The sequence below is a fragment of the Rhinopithecus bieti genome, unplaced genomic scaffold, assembly GCF_001698545.2.
Source record: "Rhinopithecus bieti isolate Rb0 unplaced genomic scaffold, ASM169854v2 scaffold_13029, whole genome shotgun sequence".
Lineage (NCBI taxonomy): Eukaryota > Metazoa > Chordata > Mammalia > Primates > Cercopithecidae > Rhinopithecus > Rhinopithecus bieti.
Window position 1 is genome coordinate 3,864,968 of NW_016807982.1, and position 12,365 is coordinate 3,877,332.

At 54.6% G+C, this 12,365-nt stretch overlaps 1 protein-coding gene across 1 annotated transcript in view; it reads right to left on the minus strand.

The window, feature by feature from the left end:
• The window catches only part of COL8A2 (collagen type VIII alpha 2 chain), a 34,100-nt gene extending 30,323 nt beyond the window's left edge, over positions 1-3,777 (minus strand). The window contains 1 exon segment of the mRNA XM_017884546.1: positions 3,733-3,777. The gene's annotated coding sequence lies outside the window, so the exon portion shown is untranslated.
• Between the last annotated feature and the right edge of the window lie 8,588 nt (positions 3,778-12,365).

Genomic DNA, 12,365 nt, shown 5'->3' on the forward strand with positions numbered 1-12,365 from the left:
GAAAGAAAGAAAGAAAGAAAGAAAGAAAGAAAGAAAGAAAGAAAGAAAGAAAGAAAGAAAGAAAGAAAGAAAGAAAGAAAGAAAGAAAGAAAGAGGTAGGGAGGGAGGGAGGGAGGGAGGGAAAGAAAGAAAAGAAAGAAATCACAGAACCTCAAGTGACAAGGTTCCCTCTGCTCCATGTCCTTTGAGGGACGGCAGCCTTTGTGAGGAAGGGGACCTGGGCCTGGGATCCTGGCCTCTGTTTTGATTCTGCCGCTGGCTGCCATGTGACCTCAGGTGAGTTCCCCTCTGAGTTTCCATAACCCCATCCATGAGCTGGGCCAGCATTTGCCGCCTGGCTCTCCCCATGAGGCACTAACCCTCTGCCACCCCCATATGTGACCTCTTCCCCTTCAAGAGACAGGAGGGCTGGGCGCCGTGGCTCATGCCTGTAATTCTAGCACTTTGGGAGGCCAAGGCGGGTGGATCATGAGGTCAGGAGATCCAGACCACAGTGAAACCCCGTCTCTACTAAAAATACAAACAATTAGCTGGGTGCGGTGGCGGGCACCTGTAGTCCCAGCTACTCAGGAGGCTGAGGCAGGAGAATGGCATGAACCTGGGAGGCAGAGCTTGCAGTGAGCTGAGATCGCACCACTGCACTCCATCCTGGGTAACAGAGCGAGACTCCGTCTCAAAAAAAAAAAAAAAAAAAAAAAAAAAAAAAAAAAAAGCCAGGAATCCCAGCCCATCCAGGCTGCATGGGGACAGTCAGCCTCCTTCCCAAGAATCTGAATGGAAGCAGGGCCAGTCCTCCCCAGTCCACTTCTAGGATCCAACCAGAAAGGTAGAATGGACACTGATCAGTCAATCTAGGTGCTACACCCCCATCACACATGTGACCTGGGACTACTCCTCACCTCTCTACAGGCAAAACAACTCTGGAGACAAGTACAGCATTCCCATTTTAGAGATGTGGAAACTGAGGCTCAGAGATGGGAAGTCCTAGGTCTGACTCCCAATGCCAGCTCCTCTCCACGCAGCACATGCTGCCTCACTCAAGATCTGCTGTCCACACTCCACCCACTCTGGAAATGCCCTCAGAACAAAGTGGGCCTGGAATTTTCTTTCTGGCAGCCAGACTTCCAAGACTGGTACTTGGGCACATGTGTGTCCACAGATGGCCTCACAAACTCACCCAGGCTTCAAGGCTACACTCAGTCCCTGGCTCCCAGTCATCTCAACTTATCAGACCTCAGGGCCAAACCCACATCTCCCCTGCACCTGCCTTCTCTGGGGACAGGCCACAGCCATCTAGTGCAAGGCTCCTGGCCCCAGTGCCAACTGGCTTACTCCTTTCCATCTACTTCTTCCTCTCATCCCCATGGCAACCGCCTACTTCATCCCGTCACCTTTCTCCTTAAACTCTGCCCAGCCTCCTCCATGATCTCCCTTGCCTTGAAGATCCCCCCTTCATCCTTGTTCCCCAGAGCAGCCAGAGTGATTTCCAGACTGTATCATTTGCAGCTCACACCCTTTCTCTGGACAGGGCCCTTAGAAATCTGACCTCAAAGTCATGAGTCCCTCCTGCTCCCCATTGTGATCCAACAGTGCCCATTACTCACTGTCCCTGAGAGAACCTTGAAGCTTCCCTCTTCACACCTCTGCACGAACTGTGCCCTCAGCTGGGAACACCCTCCCATTCACCCTTTCCATCCCCTGCACCTGTCAAAATTATCATCCTTGAAAGTCCTGGCCAGACATCTCTTAGCTGCCACCTTCCCTGATCTGCACTTCAGCTTGCATGGTGCCCCTCCTCGGGTACCTAGTAGGGCACTGTGGAACCACAGCCACATCCCATAGGAGAGGCCGCTGTGTCTCTCTCATTCCTTCGTCCCGACACTGTAAGTTCCTCCTGCCACCAGCTCATCTGAGGCCCCACTTCCCTATAAGAGGCATCCCATCCCTGCCACTGAGAGTTCTGGAGCGGGCTGGGGGGCCAGCAGGGCAAGGAAGCTGGGACTGTGCATCCTTTGTTCCGGCTCAGGCAGGAGCAGAGAAGGTAGTGGAATACAGGGGCTCAGGCTGACAGCCCTGCTTAGTATCTTTCTCCTCCTTCTTGCTAACAGACATATTCACTTCCATATTTTCTTTCCCCTTCCTCTGAGCCAAAGAGCGGAAATTCTCATTTTCACTGCGGTAGACAAGTGAAACCAGAGAAAGAGACCCTGGTGAGCGTGTCTGGGCGTGAGCGTATGTGTGTGTGTGCCGTCCTGTCTGAGTATGTCTGGCTGGGGCACGTGGGGCCTGCCATGTGTCTGTAGGAGTTTGGGTGTGTGTGCATGCGTCTGCCTGTGTCTTGTGGTGGTGTATATTTCAGTAGAGGAGTGTGTCCGCATGAATCTAATGAATGTTTGGGTCGGTGTGTGACGTGGTGGCTCTCAGAAGGCTGTGTGTGGCTAGGTGAGTGTGTCTGTAGTTTCTCCTCATTATCCTCTCGGGTCATTGTGTGTCCAAGGGTTTGTAGGTATTCACCAGTCCAGTGGGAAGCCAATGAGGGCGCCTATGCCCTGACCGAGACCACCAACCATGGTGTCTGTCCAGAGATCAACAATTCCTGCCCTGAGGCACCATCAGCTTGGGGGCAGTAAAAGGATCAGTCGATCTTAGCTCAGTCCCCAGAGAGGGACCCCAGGCTGCCTGACCCTCCAGCCATTCAGCTCCACGGCCCCCAGACCTTTCAAATGCCCAGTACAGCTGCTGGGAGGCTGTCCTTGCTAAGGGGACTCTGCTAAGAGGAGTGGATGGGCCCCTGCTGCCAGCCTGAGCAAGAGGTGCTGACAGCAGATGGGAGGAATGATTTCTGGTTGCTCGGGCACCCCTAAGGAGGTCAGCTGCATGTCTGTGTCAGGAACCCAGCATGGTCTCACACAGGCACACACACACGTGTGCGCACACATACAACCAGCAAAGTTTTCCCCATGGCAATGGCGTTCCTTGGGCCCCTCTGGCTGAATAGCATTTCTCTACCTGGAGGATTTCTGGGGCTAGGGTGGCTCCAGACCCAGGGCAGAGACACTGGGAGGTTGTTCTGGGGCCCTGAGATCCCAGTTCCTCTTGGCCAGGCAGTGGCTCTCACCCCCTGCAAGTCTCGGTCTGGAGCTGGGGGGATGCTGAGCCCCTGACAGGGACATTCCTGGGAACCTGTCTCCAGTATGGGGCAAGGGGACTGACAGAGCACCTAGAATAGGAGGAACTTGGGGGCTAAGGAGGAAAACCTTATAACTGGGAGGTCTCCATCAAATCAGCAATGGCAGAGAGATGGGGGCAGGAGTGAGAGCAGGGAGGATGCTAAGGCCCCTCACTCCTTCCTCTCTCCTCCATCACGCTGCAAGGGCAGCCTTGTTATCCCCACTTTACAGGTGGGACGGGAGACCGGGAGGTGGTGAGGCGCCCAGAGCCACATCGTCGGGGGGTTCCTCCCGGCACTGTCTGATGCTGGAGCCCTCACTTCTGGGAAAGGAAGGGAGGAGGGGGCTTTCCTGGGATCCTGCCTGGGAGGGAACGGAGTGCAGGGAACGGGATGGGCTCCCCATCCTCAGGCGACCCCTGGCCCAAGTCCCCACCGCGTCCCCATCCCAGAGTCCGAGGCGCCGGCCCTGGCGCCCCGCATGGTGCTGGGGGAAGCCCAGCCTAGGTCCTGCCCTCGGATTCCCCCAACCCGAGGCCCAGTGCCCGCCTCCCCGCCTTTACCTGCGGGCGCGGCGCGCCGGGCGCCGCTCCCGGCCCTCGAGGGCGGCCCGGCGGCGCGGGCTCCGGACGGGGCGTCGCGGCTGGGCGGCGGCGTCGGGGTCCGGGTCCGGCCGGCGGGTTCCGCGTCGCTCTGCCGGCCGCCCCTCGCGGCTGCGGAGTGGGCGGGCAGCGGGAGAGGCGCGTCGGGGCGGGCTCCGCCCTCCTCTTTCCACAGCCACGGCCAAGGCCCGCGCCCGGCCCGGCCCCAGCCGGCTCGACGGCTGCCTCCCTCCCCGACACCACGCCGAGCCCCGCCACACACGCGCTCCCGGACGGCCCGCCCCCACCCCTCCTGGTCCACTTGACCCGCGGCTCGGCCGCCGGGGAGTCCGCGAGCCCCTGCCCTCGAGGGGCCACCTGCCTGGCTGGACGGACGCGGCTGCTGAGAAGGACGGCCAGGCGCGGTCCTGCAGGGAAGGGGCAGCTCGGGCTGGCGGCCCCCCACTAAGGAGTCCCCAGAAGGCTGCCTGCAGACGTGACCTCGGTAGGCTGAGCCCGGAGGACTCACAGGGGCCAGTAGTGGTCCGCACATTCAGGCTTCAGGGCATTGAACCGGGGTCACAGAGGCAGGCAGGGCAGGCTGAGGCTGGCCAGACCTAGTCCCCGGGAAATGGGGAGTGACGGAAGGCTCTGGAGCAGGGCAGTCATGTGGTCAGATTTGTGTTTTGGAAAGCGCCGCCCGAAGCTGTGTGGAGGAAGATAGAGGCAGGACACCGAGGAGGCTGCGGGAATACCCTGGCATGGTCCTATGAGGTGGACAGCGAGGGGGAAGGGAAGGGAGGTCCCAGTGTGAGGGGAGTGAGGAGGTGAACTAGGCAGAGTTTGAGCGAGGGGCCTAGGAAGAGGCAGTGTCAAGGACAGTGCACAGGCTTTGGGCTAGGCCTGGGGGCGGTGGGGTCTAGCAGAAGGAGGAGGGCGGATGCAATGAGTTGGATGAGCCTGTGGGACTTCCACGGATCCGGAAGGGAGGTGAGAGTTCTGGGAGAGCGAGGAGGAGTCCACAGTTTGCAGATGGCGACTGATGCCATAGAGTAAGGAGCGGGCCCAGGGAAGAGGGCAGGGCACGGGCGGGACACTCATCGGCATTCACAGGGCTGCAGAGGAAGAGGGGTTGGCAAAGGAGACTGAGAAGGTGGCAGGGACCGGGAGAGTAGTGGCCCAGCAGGCAAAGACAAAATGCTTCTAGAAGTCCAGGGAGGCCCACAGGATGGGCTGTCACAGAAGGACATCCTTAGGGACAGCAATTAAGGGTTGGAGGTTGGGGTGGGGGTAGGGGCAGTAGCCAGGCAGCAGGGGAGGAAGGGGGAGGCAGCAAGGGCAGGGGGAAGGGGAGATGAGGTCAGGAGAGGACTCTGGGGTGTGGGGGTGTGTGTGTGTGTCTGTGTGCGTGTGTGCATGTAGGTTGGTGTGGGCGTGGGTGTGTGCGCCTGCCTGTGTGCGTGTGTGTGCATGTAGGTGGGTGTGTACGTGTGTGTGCATGTGTGTATGTGTGTGTGCATGCCTCTGTGTGTGTGTGTGCACACGTGCATGTAGGTGGGTGTGGGCATATGTGGAGGTATGTATGCTTGGGTGTGTGAGTGTGTGTGCATGTGTGTGCATGGGTGTGGGGGAGTTTGCATGTATGTGGGTGTGTGGAGGTGTGGGGGGTGTATTCCTGTGTGTGCATGTGGGGAGGTATGTGTGCATGGGGGAGGGTGTGGGGGGTGTGACTGTGTGTGGGTGTGGGAGTGTGGGTGGCTGTATGTGGGTGTGTGGATGTGGCTATGTGGCTTTGTGTAGGTATGTGTGGCTGTGGGGGGGGTGTGTGTGGCTATGTGGGTATATGTACATGTGATTTTGTGTGTGTGATTGTGGGGGTGGGGGTGTGTGGCTGTGTGAGTGGGAGTGTGTGTGTGGCTGTGTGTGGGGGTGTGTGTGACTGTGGGTGTGTGGGTGTGGCTGTGTGTGGGGGTGTGTGTGACTGTGTGTGGGTGTGTGGGTGTGGCCGTGGGTGTGGATGTGCGTGTGGCTGTGTGTGGGGGGTGGGAGTGTGTGTATGGCTTGGTGTGGGTGTGTGTGGTTGCGTGTGTATGGGTGTGGGTGGGTGTGTGTCTGTGTGGGGGGATGTGGGTGGCTGTGTGTGGGTGTGTGAGTGTGGCTGTGTGTGTGTGTGTTTTCTAAGCAGGAAAGAGCAGAGCCTTCACCAGGTCCAGGAAAGGAGCAGGGAGGGCCCCAGGCTGTCTCAGGTCGGGGCCCACCCCCCTCAACCTTCTGCCTCCTGCTGCCTGCCCTCTGAGGGCCTCCCACTTTTCTGTCCCCCTGCCAAGTACACACCAGCCCCGCCACTCCACAACGGGGCCTCTCACCCTCACCTACCATCAGAGCCTGGCCTACTCCAACCCACCCGTCAGAATTGGGGGCAATTACCAGGGGTCTTTGGGTCTGGCCTCCTGGCCTGAACTACAGGGGACCCAGACTGGGGCTCTGCCCAGAGAAGGGAGGGGTCCTGGCTGGCAGGGTGCCAAGGAGGGCACCGACTGAGGGGGGATTACTGAAGCCTGACCCCGAAGCTGGTGTGGAAACTGGACCCTGCATGGGGATCTGATGGGGGTTGAGTGTGCCTGGGGATAGACTTGGGAAGGGGTGGGAGCTATGCAGCAGAGACTAAAGGTTGACAGCAAAGACCCTGGAGTTAGACTGGGTTCAAATCCAAGTGCCACCACCCACCAGCCACATGCCACTGGGCAAGCAACCTCTGGTGCCTCAGTTTCTCCATCTGGGAAGCTCTCATAGGCGTGTTGTGAGGATGACAGTCAATCCATGCAGAGCACTTTACTCTGAGTGTGAGCTGTTCAGAGAGAAGGGAGGGAGGGCTGCATGAAGTGGGGCCTGGTGACACAAGTGGGTAAGGGAGAGACACGCTGTGTGGGGAAGGGGCTCCCACGGGCTTCACACCCACACTCGGACACAAATTCAGCCGGTCCCCCACTCGGATCCCACCCCTGGGTCTCCTGACTCACTCCTTACACTTTTTCTGGGGTCCTCAGACCTGATTCTATGAGGTACATACCTGCCCCAGTCCCCTCCCTTTCCCCCCAACCCCTGCCCCACCTGCCCCTGCCCAGTGCCTTGCAGGGAGGGAGGGCTGCAGCTCCTTCTCCTTTCAACCAGCCCTGGATGCCAAGTCTGGGCCCTGTCTTGTGGCCAGGTCCTGTGGCCCTGGTGTTCACTGGCCATCAGGCGCCTCCCCAACCCCGAGAGGTGCCTCAGCTCCCCATCCCCCAGGAGAGACTGACAGCTGTGCCATGACCTTGTGGCCGCTGTCTCCTTATCCACCAGCTATTTGCTCAGAGGTCGTGGACTCTCACACCAACGCTCATCTCTTGACTAGACAAGGCCAAACTCCCAGCCAGACTCCTCACCCGCCCCTATCAGGGGCTTCCACCTTGGCCTGTCTCTGGTGGTGTCTGGATATCAGTGGGTCAGCTCTGCCTATGATCACCTGCTGTGTGGCCTTGGGCAAGTTGCTGCCCCTCTCTGGGCTTCAGTTCCCTCAGCCACAACAATCAGAAGCTGGCCAGCAAGGCTTCAAGGACTGTTCTAGGCCTGGGCAGGGGTATCAAATGGGGTGGGTGGTTAAACTGAACCAGACGCAACATGTAACTTGCTTAGCACGGCCCCTGGCAGAGTCAGCTCTGGCACCAGCCTGGTGGTTCAGACAGTGGGCTAAGGAGTCCAGCAGACCTGGGTTTGGATCCCAGTGCTGCCTGTCTGTAGCTGTGGGCAAGTGACCTCATTTCTCTAAAACCTCAAATTCCTCCTTTATGAAAGGGGGATAACAGCCCCTGATGACGAACAGCAAACACTCAGGGCTCTTGCCCCATGCCAGGCACTGTTCTGAGCGCTTTATGTGGATTAACTCATTTAATCCTTACAACAGCTCTTTGAGGTTGGTCTCCTTATTGTCCCCACTTTGTAGATGGGAAAACTGAGGCACAGAGGCTTAACTCACTCACTTATGGCCACACAGCTGGGAAGAGAGAGCTGGGATGTGGCTCCAGGAAAGCTTGCTCATCATCTTCCACTTTACCATTGTGCTAGCCCATCTCTTAGAAGAGATAGTGAGCTCCGCCTGTAATCCTAGCACTTTGGGAGGCCTAGGCAGGCAGATCACAAGGTCGAGAGATCAAGACCATCCTGGCCAATATAGTGAAACCCTGTCTCTACTAAAAATACAAAAATTAGCCGGGAGTGGTGGCGTGCACCTGTAGTCCCAGCTACTCGGGAGGCTGACAGGAGAATCGCTTGAACCTGGGAAGCAGAGGCTGCAGTGAGCTGAGATCGTGCCACTGCACTCCAGACTGGCAACAGAGCAAGACTCATCTAAAAAAAGAAAGAGAGAGAGATAATGAGCTCTCTCCACCAGGTGAGGATACAAGAAAACACCCATCTATAAACCACGAAGGGGCTTTCATCAAAAACCTGACCATGCTGGCACACCGATCTCAGACTTCCAGGCTCCAGAATGATGAGAAATAAGTGTTTAAACCAAAAGAGAGAGAGAGAGAATAATAAAGGGCTTAATACAAGCCTGGCACATAGTAATGGGTCAATAATAGTTGGGCATTTAATAATAATAAATGCAGTCACAGAACTTTGGGAGGCTGGAGAAGGAGGATCACTGGAGCCCAGGAATTTGAGATGGCCCTGGGCAACATAGTGAGACCCTGTCTCTCAATAAATAAATTAGCTGGGCTGGCCAGATGCAGTGGCTTATGCCTGTAATCCTAGCACTTTGGGAGGCCAAGGCAGGCAGATCACCTGAGGTTAGGAGTTTGAGACCAGCCTGACCAATACGGAGAAACCCCGTCTCTACTAAAATACAAAATTAGCCAGGCATGGTGGCGCATGCCTGTAATCCCAGCTACTCAGGAGGCTGAGGCAGGAGAATCACTTGAACCTTGGAGGCAGAGGTTGAGGTGAGCCGAGATTGCACCACTGCACTCCAGCCTGGGCAGCAAGAGTGAAATTGTGTCTCAAATACATAAATAAGCAAGCGGGATGTGGTGGCACACATCTGGAATCCCAGCTACTCAGGAGGCAGAGGTGGGAGAATTGCTTGAGCCCAGGAATTCGAGGCTACAGTGACCTTTGATCATGTCACTGAACTCCAGACAGGGTAATAAAGTGAGACCTTGTCTCTAATAATAATAATAATGTTAGTAATCCAGCTAGGTGCGGTGGCTCACACCTGTAATCCCAGCGCTTTGGGAAGCCAAGGTGGGTAGATTGCTTGAGGTAAGAAGTTTGAAATCAGCCTGGCCAACATGGTGAAACCCTGTCTCTACTAAAAATACAGAAATTAGCTGGGCGTGGTTGTGGGCGCCTGTAATCCCAGCTACTCGGGAGGCTGAGGCAGGAAAATCGCTTGAACCGAGGAGGCAGAGGTTGCAGTGACCTGAGTTAGCGCCATTGCACTCCAGCCTCGGTGACACAGCGAAACTTCGTCTCTAATAATAATAATAATAATAATAATAATAATGTTAGTTATCCTGATTACTATTACCTTATTTTCCTTTTCCTTCTAAATTTCTATTGATCTGCCAATAAGAAAACTCTCTGAGCCCCAACCGCCCCAGGTTGGAGCCTGGGAGGTCCTGGATGGGACCCTCCTTTGGCCCTCCTTTCTGTCTGTCTGGCAACCTGAAGGGAGGGATGTGTGCACAGATGTGTGGCCCAGGATGTGCAGATAGTCTGGGAAGGAGGTGTGGTGCTGTGAATTCCTATTCCACCAAGGCCGGCCCTTCACTCCCCACATCTGCTGGAGGGCTGAACTCCTGCTTCTAAGATTCCTGGGAAGTCCTCCCCTCTGTCTAGCTCTCCTTCCTTCTTCTGAGTTGCCAACAGCCTCTCCTCCCAGGCAGGGGTGATGGAGACCCCTCCTGCAGCCCCCACCATTCTCCCTACTTCCACCCCAGGGGATCTCTTGGCCTCATCCTCAAAAATCCCAGCAATGCAGTGGAAATTAAAGTTACCTTAAATATTCTAATCTTATAACAATTTTGCTTCAATCAACATCTAAATGTGACCACATGTGTCTAGACCACCCAGCGGCCTGGTTGGTGTGGGGGAACAGAAGACAGAGGGCTGCTCTCAGACATGGGCCGGGCTCTAGGGGGCTTCCTGGGGAGAGGTCTGCTGGTCTTTGGGTCCTTCCCTCGGCTTTCTCCAGGCCTGCCCACACTGAGCTATCCTTCCCCTCTTCGCCTTCCCTCAGATAGCCCAGGGAGCCCCAGGCCTTATACTCTCTCCCTAACAACTTGGCCGGGGGGCAGTGAGGCTCCACAGGCAAGCGGAGGTCAGAGTTGGCTTCATGGGAGTCACACAGGGCTCCCCACTCCTGAGGGCCTGACTTAACGCTCTCCTGGGTTGTCTTGAAGTTTATAATAATTTCTGAACTAAGGGCTTCATGTTCATTTTGTACCGAGCTCCATAAAGTATATCCTGGTGGAGGGCTCCCCTGCACTCACGCCTCTCTCTCTCTGAGTTCTCCCCACTCTATACTCACAGTCAATACCCAGTCAAGGCTGGGTTCAGTGGCTCCCATCTGCAATCCCAGCACTTTGGGAAGTGAAGGTGGAAGGATTGCTTGAGTCCAGGAGTTTGAGACCAGCCTGGGCAACAAAGTGAGACTCTGTCTCTACAAAAAATTAGTCCCAGCTAGGGGCAGGAGGACCACCTGAGCCTGGAAGAGTGAGGCTACGGTGAGCTGGGATCACACCACTGCCCTCCAGCCTGGGCGACAGAGCGAGACCCTGTCTCTAAAAAAATAATAAAATAGGCCGGGCGCGGTGGCTCAAGCCTGTAATCCCAGCACTTTGGGAGGCCGAGACGGGCGGATCACGAGGTCAGGAGATCGAGACCATCCTGGCTAACATGGTGAAACCCCGTCTCTACTAAAATACAAAAAACTAGCCGGGCGACGTCGCAGGCGCCTGTAGTCCCAGCTACTCGGGAGGCCGAGGCAGGAGAATGGCGTGAACCCGGGAGGCGGAGCTTGCAGTGAGCTGAGATCCGGCCACTGCACTCCAGCCTGGGCGGCAGAGCAAGACTCCATCTCATAATAATAACAATAATTTGTAGGAGTGTTTTTCTTTATTCTGAAATTAATGTGTGAATATTATAGATGAAAATATAGATAACTGGCCGGGTGCAGTGGCTCACTCCCGTAATCCCTGCACTTTGGGAGGCCGAGGCGGGCAGATCACAGGGTCAGGAGATCGAGACCATCCTGGCTAACATGGTGAAACCCTGTCTCTACTGAAAATATAAAAACAAATGAGCTGGGCCTGGCGGCGGGCGCCTGTAGTCCCAGATACTCGGGAGGCTGAGGCAGGAGAACGGTGTGAACCTGGGAGGCAGAGCTTGCAGTGAGCCGAGATCGCGCCACTGCACTCCAGCCTGGGCAACAGAGTGAGACTCCATCTCAGAAAAAAATAGATAGATAGATAGATAACTGAGAAAGAAAATGTAAATCACTTGGCCTAATACGCAGAAATAATCACTGTTAACATTTAGTCATATATCTTTCCAGTCTTTTTTTGTTTCTTCACATTCACACACACATAAACACACATTATGCAGTGTTGCAACACAAACAGAATCATGTTATCATGTTTATCATTCAAAGTATACTAAAATTTTTCTACCATTTAATCACATCAAGATACCATTCTGTATCTTGATATTGTGGTTTCACTGGTGTTTGTATGTACCTGTGTGTGTGGGGAGGTAAAATCATTGATCTGTATCTGAGATTTGGGCATTTTATGATTGTATGTGACTTAGACTGCGTTTAAAAACTAATCATTTTTGATGACTACATAATGTGAATATATAATATTTGACTAGTCCCCAATTGTTAGCTATTTGGGTTGTTTCACTGGTATTTGGGTTGATTCACTAGTATAAATATCACAAGAGTGAGTATTTTTACAGCTCTAATTATGTATATTTGCCACATTTGTGGAGATGGAATGGCATCATCAAAGTCCATGCATAGTTTTTCTTTTCTTTTCTTGTTTTTTTTTTTTTTGACAGAGTTTCACTCTTGTTGCCCAGGCTGGAGTGCAATGGCACGATCTCAGCCCACCGCACCCTCTGCCTCCCGGGTTCAAGCGATTCTTCTGCCTCAGCCTCCCGAGTAGCAGGGATTACAGGCATGTGCCACCACGCCCAGCTAATTTTGTATTTTTAATAGAGTCAGGGTTTCTCCGTGTTGATCAGGCGGGTCTCAAACTCCTGACCTCGGGTGATCCGCCCGCTACAGCCTCCCAAAGTGCTGGGATTACAGGTGTGAGCCACTGTGCCCAGCCTATAGTTTTTCTTAATACAGCTGCCAGATTGTCTTCAAGAAATGATATGTCAGTATGTTCTGAGATTGTATGGTAGTGTCATTTCTCCTTGCCAGTGCTGGGTATTTTTTATTTCCTCTAATTTTTTAAAATATGATAGCCAATAAGTAATACATTGTTACTCTAATTGTTCAAGTATTTTGAGTGAAGTGAAATAATGCACTATATAATTAGCATTCTTTTTTTTTTTTTTTTTTTTTT